We start from the raw sequence: 17,700 nt of genomic DNA on the forward strand, positions 1-17,700 counted from the left end.
GAGCACACGACAATTCACAAAAGAGTGAAATAACAGGATGACATAGCAATAATAGATGTATTAGAAAACAGTTATGTTGACAAACACATAATGCAGACAGGAAGGGTCGCGGTTCATCAGAGAGAATATCCCCCTGAGGAAGGAGAAGCGTAGATTTTATCATGAGTGTGACTTTCTTCAGGAATCCATGCCGAAGGACACACCATGGTAAAACGATGGTGTGGCAATAAAGCGCAACCCTTGACCGGCATTCAAGGCTGCACCATTGAATTCCCAGTATATGGACGCCTTAAAACCCAGTGAGAGAATATTGGCTCTGGACTTAGAGAATTGTTGGAGGATAACGGGCAAAAGAGAGTTTCTTCTGATTTGTGAAGAGAAGTAGTTTTTGGTAGAAAGAGAAGAGGGAAACCATGGTGGCTACTGGGATCAGATACGGAACTGTTTCTTCTGCAGCATTTTGGCTTAGTTCTGGCCTCATCAAAGCAAAGGCATTTTCACCTGCTTAGTAAATACACAATTCTGGCCAAAGGGAAGGGCCTGTGTCCATGTCACATCTGTGATGAAGAGGGACAGAGGCGCTTATTCCTTGTCTGGGGAGGGGTGGCCTCTGATGTCTTTGGAGATGCTATGTCCCCCTCACAGGAGTGTTTCTCCAGTCACTGTGGCTGAACAGACAAGGCCAATGCCAAGACCTGTGTAAGAAAATTCAGTAATTAATCTATGGAGACACTTTTGCAACAGATCAAATTCAGGATAAGATATCTCTTGGCATTTCCGCCCTGTTTACAATTGATACAAAATTGGCATCAGAAAATAGCCACTTTGATGCCAAGGAAAGTCCAGAATGCCACAGTGGGCCACCCCTGTCTCATCAATCTGCCTTAGTCTGTTTTGTTTTTTGTAGAATTTTCCTAAATTTTGAATTTTTTCAGCACTGGACCTGAACTGAGGTATTGGGAAGTTATTAACACTCCCCATAAGAGTTGAGGCCAGAAACACAGCCAATATCATTCCTCCAGGTTTCCTGATCATATAGCAACCATGACATCCCATGTGGCCTCCCAAAGAAGGAATTGGGTCTGGGTTCAAGTTTTTGTGTGCACAAACCACATCCTTTCTCTATACCTCATGAAACAATTTGTTTCCCCAAACAATGATAGGTATCTTTGATTGTGCATTTATTAAGTGCTAAAACCTGCATTCTGAGTACTTTATACACATTACCTTGGTCCAATCTCCAAAATAATGCCACGAGGTAGGTCTGATTATCTCTGCAATTGTAGAGACAAGCAACTGAGATTTAACAAGATTACCTAAATTACTACCAGAGTGAAGATTCAAACCCAGGTGGTCTTCTTCCAAAATCTATACTCTCCACTTCTATATACTGCTTTGATTAACAGCTTCTCAGCTCCTTTTCAACAGTAAACATCAATGATTCTGTGGGTATCTGTTCCATCAAGTATTGATAGCCATTACTTTTCGGAGTTTGGTCTGACTTGGTTCTTATATTTTTTACTGATTTGAATTCTCCTAATGTGGTGTAGCATAAAAAGACTTATAGTCTGACTAATATTAACTAATATTTGTACTGTGTTTCAAAGTTAAGAATGTCTTACCTATAGAATGTATAGGTAAATGTCTTACTGATAGAATTTTCCATTTAATTGTCACAATAGGCTGTCAAGTTAAGAAACATGTGGGATGAATGTTACTATCCTCATTTTATAAGGGCTCAGAGAATTACAATATTTAGCTAAGGTTGCCCACCTGGTAAATATCGAAGGCAGGGCTACAATCCTGGTTTTCCTCGTACACTATGTTGCACTGGCTTTGGAGTTGCTAGGAAATCCATTTTCATCAATGGATTCCATTGGAATCCATATCTTCATCAATAATGTCCTGGAGCCCCAGGCTAGAGCTTGAGGAAGTCCCTGCTGTAATTTCTTAGTGGATATTAGAAAAACTCCTCTTCTTCAGAGGGGTCTCAAATGCATTTGAGGGTGTCTGTGTATACTTCTAGCACAGAATATTCGATGCAGCTTAACTCATGTTTCCCAGGTGGCTGGGCTCTGGCCGGGAGGCGTGCAGCCCTGGGAAAGTGAACAAGGGAGGATGACCACATCACAGAGGAGTCTGGGCGCTGACTGCCAGGCAGATGCTCCACTGTTCTGCAGCGTCCCTTGTGGGGGGGACACAGGCCGTCTAGCTGGGCAGCTTTGGCATAGTGGGATCTGAACACAGCCTAGTCACCTTTCCCCAATCATAAGGACCAACACGATCCCCCATCCCAGCACAGCGGATCTCCAGACAGGAGCGCTGACTGATGGGTTAGCTGATAGTCACGTTGTCATTCTGTGGCACTCTCTGTGATTTCCTCCCACCGTGGTGGCCAGAAGCTGGCTATGCCTTTCCAGCGGACCCCAGCTCTGTGGTTTTAGAGATGGACACTTGTTCTCTCTGGATCATCTCCAAGCACTCCAGGGCTGGCCGGTGTTCATTCTGTACATCTGGTCCCCAGGCATCCATCAGAAAGAGCAGAGGCAGCACGGCCCCCTGAGGATTTGTTTTCATGGTGTCTGTGGCGGGAGTTTGCCAGAATTCACACTGGAGTTTGAGCAGATTAGTGAGGATGATCCAGACCCAAATCTGATAGTTCCCAAGAGGATAGTGATGGTTCTTTCCATTGCTCAGGAGGTTGTTTTCACCCCGCCCTCACCCCTGAATCCTGGAGGCCTTAGACTCAGAGGGTCTCATTTATCCTTGGCAGTGACCAGGAGGGTCCTTTTGTAGCTGCAGCTGGTGACTATAATTTGGCCTTGAGTTCTGACAGCTCTGGTCTCCCTCATTACTCTTCACTGCCCTGGGCCCAGGAGGCAGCTGTTTGTTGACTAAATTCAGGCCACAGGCAGGGACCAGGTGACATTTCCCTTTCAGGGTGGAAAAACCTTGTCTTATCTTTGATAAAATACTAGTGTTTGCCAAAGTCTTAGACATTGAAATAAGTGCTAATTTACTCTCACAGGCCTGGAAGGCAAGGACAGCCTCTCTCATCCAGAAAGTTTCCACGAGACTGGCATTTCTGCCCTCATCTTTCCTTAGATATAGTCATTAAGAAGCATCTTATGAGACGGTGCTGACCACTGGTAAGAGTCCTGTAATTTGGACACAATGCTTTCTACTTCCAAAGCTTTGTCACCTACGGTATTGTATTTGATTCTCAAATGTCTTTTAAATAGATAGAGTTGTAAAATATTCCGCTCTCATCCTTAAAGCCAAAAAATGCTTTTACACATGTAGAATATCAATGTCTCAAAATTGTAAAGTTTTTGTTGTCCTCTCATCTATAGGGTACTTGACCTTTTTTGTTGGCTGTTTCCTTCTGAATTATACATCACCTAGCACCCCCATGAAGTATCATAACAAAGTTATGTGTGTAAAACTAGGCCAAAATAAATGCCAAAAAAATCACAACTCCCCTAACCAGTTGAAAAGAGGAAGATAGGGCGATAGCGCTTTGGAAGTTGTCCCTCTTTGGGCAGAGTGGCTGTCCCAGACTCCACAGAGTAGGAGCCAGCTAAGGAACATGATAAGCTAATAAAAACACAGCTGGATTTTCTTAAAGTAAGAGGGAAATAAAAGAGGAAAATAGAGCCCCACATATTCCACTGCTTCAAGAAAAGAAGCAACGTGGGAATATTTCTGCTGACAGTGAAATACGTCTTCAGAGCCTGAGCACTCAACAGCCAAGGAAAGGCTAGGCTTTTGTAAAGGATGACAGCAGAGGTTTGCTTCTGCTTGGGCGCTAAGTGTGCAGGCTTGTAGAAACATCTGTGACGGCTTTGGTTCAGGAATCTGTTGGATGTGGTTCTCCAGCAGAAAAACCATGTGGGGATGAGAAGGCAGGTGTCATAGGTTTAAACAGGTCCAAAGCCTCTGGCACAGGATTAAAAATGTTTGCTCCCAAGGCTAACTCATGTGATAGAACTCACTCTGAGTTCAGCACTGGGACACAGGGTTCAAAGAGGAAATAGAAACTACAGTAACAGGATTTAAGTCTACTGACTAGTGTAGAAAAGAACCGCTAACAAAACAATCTGGCAGCTGGGGGCTGACATTATTGCAAATTCTTTTTTGTTTTGAGACAGAATCTTACTCTGTCACCTGGGCTAGAATGCGGTGGGGTTGTCATAGCTCACAGCAACCTCAGACTCCTGGGCTTAAGTGATCTTCCTGCCTCAGCCTCCCAAATAGTTGGGACTACAAGTGCTCACTGTAAAGCCTGGCTAGTTTTTCTATTTTTTGTAAGCATAGGGTCTTGCTATTGTTCAGGCTGGTCTCGAGCTCCTCACCTCAAGTGATCATCCTGCCTTAGCCTCCCAGAGGGCTGGGATTACAGGAGTGAGCCACTGCACCAAGCCCAAATTCTTAAACTTTTCGAGAAGATGTGAGCATCTCAGATGTTATTCTCTGAGAGAAGAACCCCACGTGCAGTGATCATAGAATTATAATCTACAGCTTATAATTAGCTTCTTAATGAGAATTTTCTCACACTTCAGAGTAGGATCAAATGTGATGAAATCTTACAAACCAGGATAGACCACTTGGCATCCTAACTGATCGAATCCAGTAGGATCCTCTCTGTCTTCCCTCCTTCCTGAGACACAGGCCTTTGCCAATAGAAACACAAGGCTCGATTTCTCCAAGAGCTAGTTTTGGAACTAACATTTTGCAGTTGCATGAGGAAGGAGCGGGGAGTGCTCTGTTTTGTATATGATGTGGGGAGGTAATTTGGACTTATAAAAACTAGAGATGGAATGAATTCAACTTCAGAATGTACAGAGGTATGACCTTCTAGTGGAAGATGGCTGAGGCTGCATTTTCTGAGAAAAAGTTCAAATATACTAAGACACTCTCTGAGGACACTGAGTCTTTGGCTTTGGAATCTCTAGGCTTTCCTTTTTTATGCTCATTCACTTGACATACACAGTTTCCTTTTTTTCCCAAATATTAAGGGGGTACAAATATTTTTGTTAAGTGGAGAACTCTGATAACACTTAAGTCAGGGCCAGTAGAGTGTGCCCATCACCTGCCATTGTACCTGTTAGGTAGGTTTTTACCTCTCCCCTCCCCCCTGCTTGATTTCCAGTGGTTTTTACTTCTCTCTGTTTCCATGTGTGCCCCTTAATTAGTTCCAAATTATTAGAGAGTATATGTGGTGTTTGTTTTTCTACTTCTGGGATAATGATGCCCAGTTTCATTCAAATTGCTGCAAAGGACATGAATTCATTCCTTTTTATGGCTCAGTAGTACTTCGTGGTGTATGTATACCACATTTTGTTAATACACTCATGAACTGATGGGCACTTAGGTTGATTCTCCATCTTTGTGATTGTGAAGGGTGCTGCAATAAAGATAAAAGTACAAGTCTCTTTTTCATAAAATGACTTCTTTTCTGATGGGTAGATACCCAGTAGTGGGATCGCTGGGTTGAATGGTAGGACTATGTTTATTTCTTTGAGGCATCTCCATACAATTTTCCAGACAGGCTGTTAGAATTTGCAGTCCCAGCAGTACACAAGTGTTCATTTCTCTCTGCATTTATGCATCTACTGTTTTTTGACTTTTAATAATGGATAAGGTGATATATCATTGCGGCTTTAATTTGAATTTCCCTAATGATGAGTGCCATTCAGTATTTTTAAATATATTTTTTACATTTGTCTATCTTCTTTTGAAAAACTTCTGTTCATGTCTTTTTACCTACTTTTTAACGTTTTTTTTCTTTCTTGATTTGTTTGAGTCCTTTGTAGATTCCAGTTATTAGCCCTTTGTTGGACATATAGATTGTGAATATCTTCTCCCATTCTGTGGGTCAAACTGTTTACTCTGTCAATTATATCTTTTGCTGTGCAAAAGCTTTTCAATTGAATCAAGTCTCAATTATTTATTTCTGTTGTTTATTCTTGTTCACTACAATTCGCTTTGGGGTCTTAGTTTTAAATTCTTTGTGCTATGGGCTTTAATTTACAAGAAATTGATTGCATAAATGTACACAGCTATGATTTAATAAAAGAAAAATTTACAAGAAGGGGGGAATTTGAGTTTTGAATTAAAATTTCTTCCAGTAGATTTAATAAGAGGTCTTATTTGACTCTTTTGGTGTTAACATTGCTGAGATTGGAGAGTCTTTATATTGTCCTTTGAATTCCATAAGTCATTTGTGGGGCTACATTGACTAAAGTTCGTATGTGTGATTTGGGAGGGGAATTAAGACTCTGAGAAAATTTAATTTAGGATAAGATGTGGTCTTGGGTTTAACTTAATTATTACTTAGCTCTTGAGGCAATGATGCTATGTAACAAACTATTTCAAAACTCTGTGAATTATAACAATAAGCATTTATTTTTATCCTGTATTCAGTCCGTAAATCAGCAATGGCATGTCTACGTCAGCCTGCTGGGGGTAAGGTTTGCTGTCCAGATGGGTTTAGTGTTCCATCTGTTTCCATATTCTTCCTGAATGAAGAAACTACCTTATTCTTCTCCTGATCAATAAGGAGGTGCTCAAGGAAGAGCAAAACATGGTCTCTTAAGGCCTTGGCTGAGAACTAGACCCTGTCTCTCCATCCACATTCCACTGGTTAAACCAACGTCATGGGCTGAGGACCTACACTCTGCCTGCTCCCAGGTGCTGCAAGATCTTTTTAAAGAGGATATGAAGAATTTAAAACAGCATCTAAGCAACCACATGTAATGTGCCTCCTGTTTTGTGTTTTCCTTTTGTTTCTTTAAAACTACAGTGACAAATCTTCCCTCAAAATTTTTCTCTGCTTCCCACAAACTCAGGCTCCTTGACTGTTTTCATTAGAACACCCTGAAATTATGGAATTAGAATCTTCCTGGATGGGGTTCAGGAATTTGTATTTTTAACAATCTCAACAGACAATTTTAGTGAGCTGTTCGATTTCAGCACTTGGTCCATTTAACTCAGGAACTCGGCTCCTATTCAAAAAGTGGGATTAATCTACTTAATTTATCTCCGACATTTTAATTATTGACTTGTTGAAACATTGTGTACATAATTAGCTCAAGCTACATTAACCTGTCACCATTCCCTTCACCCAGCTTGCAATTTTCTGCCTGTTGTCCCTTACCTCCATCATCAACGTTTTAGGGTCCAATTCAAATGCTATTTTTTCAATTTAAAGTTTCCGATGTATATTTCCATATTGCCTTTTTAATTGGATATCTGTCTCCACTCCCGGATTGAAAGCATCCTGATGGCAACGACATGCCCCATCTATCTTTGTGCCTTCAGCTCCTTGTAACTGCATCTTTTCTTATTTTCAAAACCTGACTCTGGTTCCCCATGGATACTTCTTCACCTGTGTCTTTTTCTGTTCCCTGTCCCCCTCCCCGTCTCCCTCCAATCTTGCTGATTTGAAGACACCGTAGGCCGTGTGTCTTTAGGTTTTTGAGCCTTCATTCTTCTGATATCACTGTGTCTGTACAAACCTCTCACTCGCCCTTTGATTTTCCCTATTTCAGCTTCAATTTTGCCATTTTTGTCTTTTCTAGTTGTTCACTTCACTAAGTGTATTGCAGCAGGGGATATAGATTTTTCCTTTTAAGCCTCTGGCTTTGCTCTTCCCTTGAGAGCTTTCTCTATATTATTTTGAAAAATGTCCCACTGATCCCTATCCATTGAAAGAGGGGAGAGGCCTTCCTGCTCCAGTTTTGATCATGGGTTTTAATCATGTTTGGAAATCTTTTTTCCTAATCTAACTGGAGCCTTTTCTCACAGTGTATATATTTATGTAGCATTCTCCAGCTCTTGAGCAATTAATTCTTGCTATTTCCTTAGTGTGACCTGACAGGGGGTTCTTTTTTACTTTGCATTTTACTACTTCTTTCCCGTGCATAAATCTTAATGATTCTAAAGGGCCACATTTTTTGCTTTGGTAAGAACATTCGGGACTGTTAGGGATGTGCTATACTGATGCATTCTACATATTTAGCTTTTGCCTTGGTCATTTTGTGTGGTTCTTATCACTAGGCAAAATTTTATTCTCTTAAATAGAGTTCATTCCATTTTCTATTTTGCAGAATAAAATTGTGAAGGAGGGTACAGGATTTCCCCATGTTTATGTAGCTGGTTTTTCAAACAAAACAAAAAAGAATGGAATACAACTGAAATTTTATTTTTCCTGATTCTTTTTGTCTCCTATAGTTCTTTTAAAATTTATTCAGTGGAGGAAATCTTCCCCTGTCCCTATCCCATTATACCTATGACTTTTTCTGATCTCTCTTAGGTAATAGAAAGTTCTCCATGGCTCAGCAGCTAGAGTGCAGCCATATACACCAGAGCTGGCAGGTTCGAACCCAGCCCGGGCCTGCCAAACAACACAACTGCAACAAAAAAAATAGCTGGGCATGGCAGGCACCTATAGTCCCAGCTACTTGGGAGGCTGAGGCAAGAGAATTGCTTAAACCCAAGAGTTTGAAGTTGCTGTGAGCTGTGATGCCATAGCACTCTACCAGGGTGACACAGTGAGACTCTATCTCAAAAAAAAAAAAAAAAAGTTTTCTGGCACTTGAGTTGCAAACAAGACTTGAACACAGAATATCAAAAGTCCATGATGTTAAATAATGAAGATTTAACATCAAATTCTCTCCCTTTTTATTTATTTATTCATTTATTTATTTATTGTTGGGGATTCATTGAGGGTACAAAGAACCAAGTTACACTGATTGTATTTGATAGATAAAGACCCTTTTATAATTGTGTCCCACTCCCAGAAGATGTACCATTGGGTCCTGTTTCAGGCTGGCCACTGGCTGGAGGACAGAGGAGCGGCTGGAGGGCAGAGGAGTAGCTGGAGGGCAGAGGAGTAGCTGGAGGGCAGAGGAGTGGCTGGAGGACAGAGGAGCAGCTGGAGGGCAGAGGAGTAGCTGGAGGGCAGAGGAGTGGCTGGAGGATAGAGGAGTAGCTGGAGGATAGCAGAGTGGCTGGCTTCTGCTCTGTGATGTCTTCTCCTTTTCTTCCCCTCTCTCCAGCTTCCTAACTAGTTGATGACTCTTCTAAGTTCATGGTGAGAGAGCAGAGTGGGGAGGCCACAGGAAAAGCCTACCTTGAACTGATATTATCTTAAACTGGTTTCTGACTCTTTGGCACTGGTTTCTGACTCTAGCATTGCAGCTATTTATAGCTGATCTTTCTCCCTGGGGCAGTGTTGACTCTTATTTCAATGAGATTCTTATTCTGGAGACTTTATTCCATGGTTCTTTTGAGTGAGGTGAATACATTTCCTTCCCCCATTGTGGACCCTTTCACAGTTTCTAGAAGTCTCACATTTTTAAAAAGACTTTTAAATTTCTTCTTGGGTCTCTCTCTTCACCCCTTTTTTTGCTGATGTTTTTGGAGACAGAGTGGTACTTTGTTAGTGGTACTTCCAGGCTAGAATACAGGGGCATCAGCCTAGCTCATAGTAACTTCAAACTCCTGGGTCCAAGTGATCCTCCTGCCTCACCCTCCTAAGTAGCTGGGACTACAGGTGCCAGCCACCATTCCCAGCTAGTTTTTCTACTTTTAGTGAACACAGAGTCTCATTCTTGATTAGGCTGGTCTGGAACTCCTGAGCTCAAGGGATCCACCTGCCTTGGCTTCCCACAGTGCTGGGATTACAGGCCTGAGCCACGGTGCCCAGCCTCTCTGCCCTGTTAGTCTTAGTTGACAGCATTCAAGGCACCCTGTAAGCTGGTGTCATCTCATGTGTGGCCTCCGTCTGGTGATGTCAGGCGATCCCATCAGCTACCCCATCACTACAGCTGCCGAACTTTCCCATGCTCGTGTCAGCCATGGGCCTTCTGCTTCCAGCTCGTTATTCCTTGGTCAACTTAATAGGTGATAAAACTGTTGGTTCCTTTCAAGGTTATTTGGGGCTCAGGGACCAAAACAGGGCTCTGATAAGAAGAAGGCAGGTGCAAATGAACAAAATCAAAGCTCAGGAAATACAAGCCATGACTCTGTTTTGTTCTTTGTTGTTACTCATGGAAGTTTTCTTGCTTTCATGCTCCACCAGGCTTGTTCTCTCCTCACAGAGGTCTGGGCTCCCCCGCGGGGCTTCCCTGGCAGCTTCGTGCGTCTCTTTACCTCCCCCTAGTGGCCGAGCCTGTTTAGTCGCCGTGGGCGACTCTCATTCCTAAGTGAGATTAATTTGATTCTCTTAACTGCCTGTGAAAGGCCACAGAAAGGCCCCCACTCTCCATTGTTTTGTAGGGCAATTCAGCACCTACAAGGCTCAATTTCTCCCTTTGGGGCCAGGCTTTGAACATTTCCTTTATCTAGTTAAAGCATCCATTAAAGTAGTCTTCCCTCTTCTATAAAAACCCATATAAACAGATAAGAAAACCAACCACCCTTTTCCTACAGATGGCTTCTGTGTCCCCTTGAAAGTTTTAGAAATGGCCTTAGGTTTCAAGGTGACCCTCCTTGTTTGTAATCCTCCTGTTTGGTTCTGTCAGCCATGGTATTCTATAACATATGTGTTGCCTTGCACTTACCAAGGTCAGGCTTGTGGATTGTACTGCTCCTTCACTCCTATAAGCTCCTGAGACTTGGAGTAATGAATTTGTGACAGTTCTTTCTGAGTCTGTTCTGTGATGGTAAAATACAAACAAATGAAAACAACCAAGAATTTCCAGCAGAGATGAGAGATGTGCAGCCCTCCTCAAAAGGTATCTTCAGACAAGAAGTAAACAACAACAACAAAATCTTTTATTTCCTGCGTTGAACACAATTGCTTTTCCTTTTGGACACCTTCTTAAAATAATAGTAAATCAAACAAGCAGGCTCAACCATAACTGGAGAGGCACACACACTGAGAGCACCATCAGAGCATAGGAATTACAGTGAGTGGGTCTTTAGTTGCATAGTATCGACAATTTTGACTGTCAGGGAGGTATGCCTTCTCCCCTAGAAGGAGACAGAATGTCAAACAGAAGTTGTAATTGGAGGATGTGATTTACCTACAGATTAAGCCATTATTAGTCCGAGTGAGAATCTTGATTCGGCAAGGTGCTTATCATCCAATTGCTTTGCTTGAGTCATGCAAGTGACTTTGTAACTTTAATTGTATTGCATGTTCTAGAAATATTGTCCTTGATTGCATACTATTTGAAATAATTAGTTTGTAATTAGCATTACAAGTTTCTTTTAAAAAATACTATCATGGGAGAGAGCGCTAAATGAATTACCTGGCACTGGGGACTTAATTTTCTTAGCCTAGACACTTTCCTCTACAGAAGGGGCAGTGGTATTCAAAGACATTCTCAGAGAGAGAGAGAGACAAAACAGACTGTGCTACTTTGAAATCACTGCTGTAACAAATGACTACAACTTTAGTGGCTTAAAGCAACACACATTTACTATCTGACAGTTCCTGTAGGAAAGAAGTCTGAAAGAATTTGGTCTCTGATTAGATATCCCAGAAGCCAAAATCAAGGTACAAGCAGTCTGTATTCCTTTCTGGAGACCGTAAGTGATAATCCATTGCCTTGCTCACTCAAGTTGTGGGCAGAATTCAGTTCCTCTCTGCTGTAGGTCTGAGCTCTCTGTTTGCCTGCTGGCTGTCAGCTCAGGATTCAGAGGCTGCACACATGTCCTGGCTCATGGCCTCCTCCATCTCCAGAGCCAAGGAGAGCAGGTTGACTCCCTCTCATGCTTTGAATTGCTTTTGCCTTTTTTTTTTTTTCAGTACTGTATTTCTGGCTTTGTTTGAAAAAAGTTCTCCTATTTTAAGGGCTTATGGGATTAGATTGGCACCACCTGGATAATCTTAGGACACTCTCTCCATTAAGAGTTTATTAACTAGGAGCATATTGGCAAAATATGCACAGCTTTCTGGGTTTAGGGCCTGGGAGCTTTGTGCACTATCAGCCTACTATGGATCCTGAGCCACGTATATTTTTCAGGAGTCATAGGAGGATGGCAGTGCTTTCCCTCTCTTTTGGAATATTGAGGGACTCTTTTAGAGAAAGACAGAAGGATGGCTGGGTGTTCTCATGTTTAGGCTTTAGCAAGCTTATAACCAGTTGATATTTTGGGGAGCTGTTGATTTTTAAAATATTGGCTTGTATGGAGATGAACACTTATTAAAGAATTGTGTGTTTGGCAGTTCACAATCACAAAGACATGGAGACAGTGCAAATGCGCACCAGTACACGAACAGATTAATACAATGTGGCCTATGCATACCTCGGAGTGCTACTCAGCCATGGAAAATGGTGATCCAGTATCTTTTTGGATGACCTACAGGAAATTGGAAACCATTCTTCTAAGTGAAACATCACAAGAATAGAGAGACAAATACATGTACTCAATAACAAATCAGAACTAATCCATCCACACTTAAGTGCACACGTGGAAATAAATTTCAATAAAAATCAAGCTGGGGGTGTAGAGGGGATGAATAAATTCATACTTACAGGGTACAGGGCACATTGTCTGGGTGAAGACCACACTTAATCCGTAAAAAAACAAAGTATGTAAACAAAACACATGTGCCTCCTAACATTCTGAATTTTGTTCTTGGTTGTGTGTTCTCTTGCCAGTTGCATAGAAGTCCACGGAAACACCATCTCTCTCTGTCATGTTCACTATTGTGTCCAGGCAGCCAGGAAAAATACCTGTCATGGAGTTGATCAATTCTTTTCAATAAAACACACTTACTGAATGGACTATTTATCTAGGAAGTGCTCTGACTTTGGTGCCAGGAGATCTAGCTGTGAAACAGACGGACATGGCTCCTGCCTGTCTTATCTTAGACAGATGATAAACGGATAATTATTAATTATCCAATTAATTATAGCAGAGATGAAACTGAAAAAATCTTAGACATGGTAGACATGTATTTTGCCATTTTATTTTAACTTGAAATTCAGTTGTCTACTACTTTTTGGTTCTGTGAAGTTCTGCATTTTTCTATTTATGTAAATCATACCCCACATGCATCTCCTGTGCTTGTCAGGTGACGCTTCCCTTCAGTGGTGTGAGGACTCCAGATCGGGGTTTGGTAAACTGTAGCCTGAGCCAGATCTGGGTCACCGTATGGTTTTGTGTGTCCCAGAGCTAAGAGTGAGTGGTTTTTGCATTCTTTAACTGTTGAAAAAAAAATTAAAAGAAGAATATTTTGTGACATGTAAACATGACACAAAATTCAAATGTGAATATCCATAAGTAAACTTGCCTGGAACACAGGCATACTCAATAATTTACAGATGGTCTCTGGCTGTTTTCAAGTTACAGCTATAAAGTTGAGTAGTATTGTGACCATATGGCCTGAGATATTTACTATCTGACCCTTTAGAGAAAAAGTTTGCTGATTGCTGCTCAAGGTATTTTAGAATTAAAATGAGTGGAGAAGTCATGTAGATCCCCCACAACTATTTCCTTGATAGTATGTTTATATGTGGAAGGGCCATTGAGGCCAGCAGGCTACTTTCCAGTACACTACGTCTAACTTATCTTGGTAATTTTTTTGGTGACTTTACTTGATCAAATATTTCCAAACTGTTCCATTTGTTTTTCATGGGGACAGCTCTTTTTCTTATTTAATTCTCATTTTATCAATTTACACGGTCCCTAATTACATTACATCATGATGCTGATGGGTACACGCTACCATAAATCAGCCTGGAAGTGAACACAGCTGACGTGGTAAGTGAACATCTCCCACGTCGGAGGCAGACGTGTGCGCTGTTAATTAATGTTGGAAACAATTTCATGATATAGAATCTGAGACTTTTTTTGCCAGAGTTCTTGAGAACTCTGGTATTACTTTTAGGGAAACCCTGTCTTTCAACCAAATAGCTAAGCGAAATACTTTACCTTACTCCATTTTGTTCAGAAGTTAGGTAATAATTCCAGTTGTTCTCTTTGCTTTCCTTAGAGAAAATATTCCCCTTAATTCAGGAGAGAGTAGTCAAAATCTCCTTTGAAGTTTTGTACAAATACACTCAGTCATCTGCTTCTGTGCCCCATTCAACTACTATTCTTTCTCCTGAGTAGTAAGTTCAGTTTTTTGAAACGAGGGCAGTCACTGCAAAGTGTTAACAGACAATTAAAAAGTAACATCCTCTCCGGATACAGGTGTTAAAATGTACCGTGGATGCAGACTTGGTACCATTTATAGGTAGAAGGGGCATCGAGGCAAAGTTTAGAGACTTTGTCTTTTCGTATTTCAGTGGTTCCTTTAGCAGTGACACATCACCTCTGCCATGAGCCACTGGCCTGTTTTTATGTTATAAGGCCCTGGGATTCCAGAGTCAAAAGCAACCTCTTTCCATCTTTTCTAATTTGCCTCAGAAGATGCCATATGAAAAAAGCATAGCATTAAGGAAGGATCTTTTCTTTCTTTTTAGTTTCTCTCTCTGGAGCTGAGCTAAAATGGAATACAGTCATTAAAAGGTTATCTAGTGTAACAAGCTCCCCGCCAAAGGCGGAGCAGAAGGCTCTATTCCTCTGCGAGTTGTTTTATGAAGTAGCTCATGGCTGACAATCAGTGAACTAAATCCTTTGACAAGGGGAGATTTACAAGGACTTGTCTACAGAGACGAAGTGGTTCTACAGACTTGAGCAGAGCTGGGACCGGGGATTAGCAGCCCTGCACATAAATACAGCTTGTGGCTTCAGGCTTCCGCAGCTGGGAGCTTTCAGCAGTCACTCTGTGTAAATATGCCTATGGAATTGAGTTCTAAATATCGACCATGCTGTGTACAGGATTCATGTGGCTTCCAGGGTTTATGGATGGGTTAAAAAGTTCTTCTCCAGACGGGCACCCTAACCATGGAGCTCTTTTTCTTGATCTCTTGGGAAACTACAGTGCTTAAATTCTTCCCTTCCTTTGGTTTGTACCTCTGGATGGTACTACCCAATCTAAATTTTCACCCCCAATCTCCTTTCTTCTAGTTTGGAACTGTGTATCGTCCTTTGTGATTGGTGTTTCTTGGCAAGTTTCTGAGGCATCAGGAGTGATAATAACATGGATATTTATTTGCTTTGCTTTAATGGGATATGACTCCCAATAGTCAGGGGTTAATTTTGTTGGGTTCAAATGAAAGAATTGATAACCAGAGATAAATTGCACCAGGACTTAAATACGTAGAATAACACAACTCACAGGTACCTTAAAGGTCATCCAGGCCATCTCTATAATATTTAAGATGAGAAAATCAAGTTTTGTAGGGGTAAGAGATTTATCCATGGCCACGGAGATGGCCTATTCTAATATGAGGATTATATAGAACACATTGTTTGTTTAGTATCAGGAGGGAGTAGTTACAAGCGTATGTTTTGGGGCCTGATGTCCTGGGTTTGAATGCCATTTCTGTAATTCATTAGCTGTAGAAAATGTGTTTAACTTTCAGTGTTTCAGAGTTTTCCCTGGCAAATGGAGATGGCAAGGGTTTTACTTCATAGGGGGTCGTTTTGTTTATTGAATTAGTAAACACGTGTGAATCACTTAGAACAATCCCTGGAAAGTCGTAAATGCTCAAGCAATGTCCGCTGGCTCTGTGACTGCTGCCCTATTACTACTATGTCACTACTACTGCTACTGTCACTTGGCTGACTGTCCCCACGTCAATGTGATCTGTGAACAAAGAAAAAAAAGAGAGAAAAAAAATACTCAGGCATTTTCATCTGAACCATACACGTGAGTGTGTGTGTATGTGTGTGCTATGCAGGTGTTAAATCTGTAGTGTGCCTATCATTCATGTCAAACTATTAAATAGGATCACCCAATTTTCCCCTGAACTAAATAGGAACTGACTCAGCGTTTCATCACTCACAAGCTGCAGATTTGCATGTATCAATAATCCATTTTGAATTTACATGTGGCCTTGTGGGACGTGCATGATGAACTACACCGTTGGGGCATGCCTGGGGGCTGACTTTTCTACGTTTTTTTCCTCACCACGTTGAATCATAAAGCAGACTGAATTTTTATTTTGTCTATGTGCTCCACCTATAACCACGTTTAGTAGAGATGAAATATGAACTTACAAAGACTACTCTCCGAATGTTTTTTGTTGGCAAGGGTGTGAGCAGGTTGAATAAATCTGCTGCTGAAATAAAGCAAAAGCTTGACGGGGCTTAGGCCAATGTCACTTGGCTCTAAAGAGCCTTAACTCGTGGTCCTGTAGAAAGCATCTTTTAGGAGATTGTTTATAGTTGCTCTGTTGATAAGCACAGAAAACTGGAAACAGACTAATGACTACTGAGAAGAAAATGAAAAAACAAATCGTAATTTATTTATAGGAGAAGATATGACATAGCCGTAAAAAATAAATGAACTGTAGCAAGATGCAATTACCGAAATGAATGCTGGTAACATGAGTAAAACCACAAATTCCAGAAGATAGTGTCTAATATTGCCCAGTTCTTATAATTGCTAAACACAAAACGACTACATATATTATTTCAAATGTGTGTATTTATGCTAAAACTCTCTCACAACATATATATTTATTTCTAATTGATAAACAAAGGAATAAATTAAAATAAGGCCATGCATTGCCCAGTGACCATATTGTATTAGGATTAATCTAAGTCTGTGCACCTGAGACCCAGAGGAAGTAAAGTACCAATTTCAAAAAGAATGATCTCAGAGAGTGATCGTTTTGCAGGAAATAAAACTCCAACATGTAGCAGGCACAGAGGAAAAACCAGAATATGACTGGGGAAATAGAAAGCTGTTATGTAAAAGTCCTTAAATGTTTTTCTTTCTTTTCTTTTTTTTTTTTCAATTTTGTTTGGTCTTATTTGATACCATCTATCCTCTGTAGCCCTTTCACTCTGTGATTGCTGCCAAGACATAGCGATTTGTATTTGAGTCTGTGGGGTAAGGCTATGAGATAGCCTTTATAGGACTTAGTGGAAAAGAAATAAAATCTGGGCACATTTTCATTCCCTCCAGTCCTGCCGAAGCCTGGAGTAGAAAAAAGGCGACAGATTCTGAGGGCTCAGCCTTCAAGTAGATGGAAAAAAGCCAAGCTAATCCTTTCTTCTCCCGCTCCCGCCTCTTGCATGTCTGCTGTTTGTTTCCTTGCTCTCATGGATAAAGAGGGGGTGAGTCCCAGAGCAAAGACAGGCCAGGAGAAGATGCATTACGCAGTCTCTGAGCCACCTGAGAACATGTCTGAAGCATGTGTCTGGGGCTCTCCTGTCCTTAAATGCCTGATCTTTGTTGACTTTCAAGTAGAATGGCAGCTGCTGAATAATTACCAAGAGCAAACCTGCATATCAGAAAGCCCAGGGATGGGTTTCTAGGAAAGGGCTAGAATCCACAGGCTGTTTTCTCTCTTTTCCTTTTATCTCCGGGATGCTCATAAACATGTACTTATGAGAACTGCTGAGAGACTTTTAAGCCTTTTTACAGTCTTTGACTTGGAATTTTCCAACTTGCAAAACTGTCTTCTTTAGGTCCCAAGTGGGGAAACTTGAACGAATTTCCCCTATCTTACTGCAATGCTGAGAGAAAACTACCTTCCCAAGGGCACTGGGAAAATAAAGCCTGGGCAGGCTCTTAGCAGTAAAGGACGGGGAACTGGTACTCCCGGGGGTCAGGCAGCACCGCCCAGGGTGGCCTGCTGCTAGTCCCGTAGCCTTTGGAAGCAGTATGTTTTATCTTACCCA

This window comes from Otolemur garnettii, unplaced genomic scaffold (assembly GCF_000181295.1).
Source record: "Otolemur garnettii isolate 467f Iridium unplaced genomic scaffold, OtoGar3 scaffold00001, whole genome shotgun sequence".
Lineage (NCBI taxonomy): Eukaryota > Metazoa > Chordata > Mammalia > Primates > Galagidae > Otolemur > Otolemur garnettii.